At 41.7% G+C, this 3,040-nt stretch overlaps 1 pseudogene; it reads left to right on the top strand.

The window, feature by feature from the left end:
• The first annotated feature begins 1,454 nt into the window (after positions 1–1,454).
• LOC116906051 lies at positions 1,455–1,896 on the top strand (annotated as a pseudogene).
• The last annotated feature ends 1,144 nt before the right edge of the window (positions 1,897–3,040 follow it).

The raw sequence follows: 3,040 nt of genomic DNA on the forward strand, positions 1-3,040 counted from the left end.
CCCATCATAGCAGGGTGAGGTCCATAGACCACTCAACATGTGGCAGATGACAGCTACTCACTATGGCTTGCTAGGAAGCAGGGTGTGGTAGACATTAGGTGCATATACCTCTGATGGCAAGTGCTCCCTCCTGTGACCCGTTTCCTTCAGCAGTATCTCTCCTCTCAAGATTTCTGTAACTTTGGAGGTTAGCACTGCCACCTGGGCACCAAGCATTGAAACATGAACTTTTGAGAGACATTTTAGTTTGGGGTGTGAACCTTGCCTTTAATAGCTGAGCCAATCAAAACCAAATCATTCTGGTCTAAAAACAAAACAAAACAAAACAAAACAAAAAACAACCCCCCCCAAAAAAACCAACCAAACAAACAAAAAACACCCCCCCCCCAAAAAAAACCCACAGCCAGACTTGACACAGAGAGTGAGAGACCTTGGAACACCGAGCCCTAAATGGGATGTCTCCATAAAACTCCTCCCTCCGAACTCAGGGAACCCTGTAGAAGAAGAGGTAGGGTAGGAAGAGTGTAAGAACCACAAGGGATAGAAGTCATCAAGAAAACAAGACCCTGTCAGTCAACATGAGCAAAGCTCATATGCACCCACAGAGACAGGAGCCGTACGCACAGGGAATGCACAAATCTATACTAGGTCCTTGGTGCTTATGTTATGACTCCCTGTTTTGTGCTTTTATGGTATCCCCAAGTATGCAAACAAGGAGGTCTCTGATTCTCGAGTTTTCTCTGGAGCTCTTTCTCTCAGGTTGGTTGGCTCACCCAACTTCGATATTATAGTTTTTATTTTATCTCATTACATTTTTGTTAAGTTTTAAAAGTGAATGAATGAATGAATGAATGGAGAAATGAATAAACACTAGCCACTAGGATAAAGGTGAATAACTGGACAGTCACTTAAGCATGCTGGGAGCGAGACAGTTTCTCTAATAGATTGACACTGGGTAGAGCAACGGCTGCCAGACAGGCCTCATGTTCAGGCATCGTTTCCCATCCTATAAGATACGCCACACCTCGCTGTGTGCTTGTACTTGGTAACAGTTTCGTGGGATTTTTTTGTGGAGAAGGTCTTATTTTGTATCTTTTTCCTTTGGGGGGTTTACTGTTGTGTTTTTTGTTATTTCTTTATTGAAGAAACTTAAAAGTTGAATGGGTTGAGTAAAGGCGAGGATCTGGAACGACTTAGAGGAGGATCAATATGATCAAAATAACTTTAAAGTGTAAAAATATTTTAAACAATAAGAAACAAAAGTGGCATTTTATAGTCAATCTGCAGCAACCACTAGTACAACTTTTGTTTTTATTATCAATGGCATGTGTGTCCTAAGTTTAGTTTATTCCTTATAGCCTGTCTATCATGGTTTAGCACTCCTTAGCCCTTTTCTTAGAAGACCACTCATTAGAAGGAGCAAAGACGTTTCCCCCTGCAGTCGGGCATCTATCACCATGAAGGTCGAGCTGTACAGTTTTAGCAGTACAAGATATAAGATCTACCCAGGACCAACGGGAAGGCCAAATGTGAGTCTGCATTCCTTTCCAAAAGGAATCCTTGGCAGATAACCTGGACTGTCCTCTACAGAAGAAAACACAGGAAAGGACAGTCGGAAGAAACTCAAAAGAAAAGAACCCGCCGTGCAGTCACATCCCAGCGAGCCATCACTGGTGCGTCTCTTGCTGATATAATGGCCAAGAGGACTCAGAAAACAGGAGTCAGGAAAGCTCATTGAGAGCAGGGCACAAGCGGGGCCAAGGAAACAAGAAAGGCTAAGCAGGCATCAAAGAAGACAGCAATGGCGGCTGCCAAGGCCCCCACAAAGCAACACTTAAACAAAAGATTGTGATACCGGTGAAAGTCTCTGCTCCCACAGTTGGTGGGAAACACTAATTTGGTAGATCAGAGTTTAAAATAAAGATCTGTCTTTAACTCTTAAAAAAAAAAAAAAAGTAGCAAAGACTCAGCTATCACACAGTTGTGAAGAGGATCCCACTTCACAGGGGATTTAAAAACACTATCAGACTCTCACATTTGATACATTCAGACTCATTTATATCAACGTTTCCATCTTCTTTTAACATGAGTGGGTGGGTGGTAAATATTGTCATTTAGACGCAACCTAAGATCACCTGAGCAGAGACTCAAGTAGAGATTGTGTAGATCGAAGAGCATGTGAGATTTGTGGGGGATCATTTCCATTAGAAGGAAGACTCTAGCCACTGCCGGTGTCATGGTTTGCTGCACAGGGATGGATCATTTAAGAATGGAGAAAGTGAGCCGAGCACCAGCGTCAGGGCATTAATTCCTTGTTGTTCCCTCAAGCTTCTTGCTACTGTGATGAGCTTGTCTTGATGGATTATAACCCTGACGTGAGCCAAACCCTTTCTCACTTAAACTGCATTTGCCAGCTTATTTTAGCACAACGACAGGGGAAAAAGAAATAAAAACAAAATCCTGTGAGAGTTTACATATAAAAAACATAAATGCATGCGTGTGGAATATGAGAAAAATATTTCTGTGTAAATCAGTAGTACGTGTCAGTTGCAGAGAAGTGTGATAAATACATATTTTGCAATGTGTGTATTTGTGTGTGTGTGTGTGTGTGTGTGTGTGTGTGTGTGTCTGTGTGTGTGTAAGTCGGAGGACAACTTCCATATATCTGTTCTCTCCTTCCACCGAATGTCCAAGGGATAAGACCACAGACCTCAGGCTGGCCCACTATTTTTTAACTTTGCTTTTTTTGGATGAACTCACAACAATTAATATGAATTAAGTGTGAAAGGCAATTTTGGGGTCTTGGTTTTCCACGTCCTGTTACAGATGATACAGTTTCATCCCAAATCATTAGATAAACTCTTAGTTTAGTGCTTTAAATGATAATTCCCACTACCACCGGGAATTATCCACAAATACCACCACTATCTCTCTCGGCATGTCTTCCTCGACATTGGCCTAAAAAAAATTAAAAACTCCTATCCAAACAACAGACGCTCAGTAACACTGCATAAATCTTATTTCTAATATTCAAAGCAGT

Source organism: Rattus rattus, chromosome 7 (assembly GCF_011064425.1).
Source record: "Rattus rattus isolate New Zealand chromosome 7, Rrattus_CSIRO_v1, whole genome shotgun sequence".
In the NCBI taxonomy this organism is placed as follows: domain Eukaryota; kingdom Metazoa; phylum Chordata; class Mammalia; order Rodentia; family Muridae; genus Rattus; species Rattus rattus.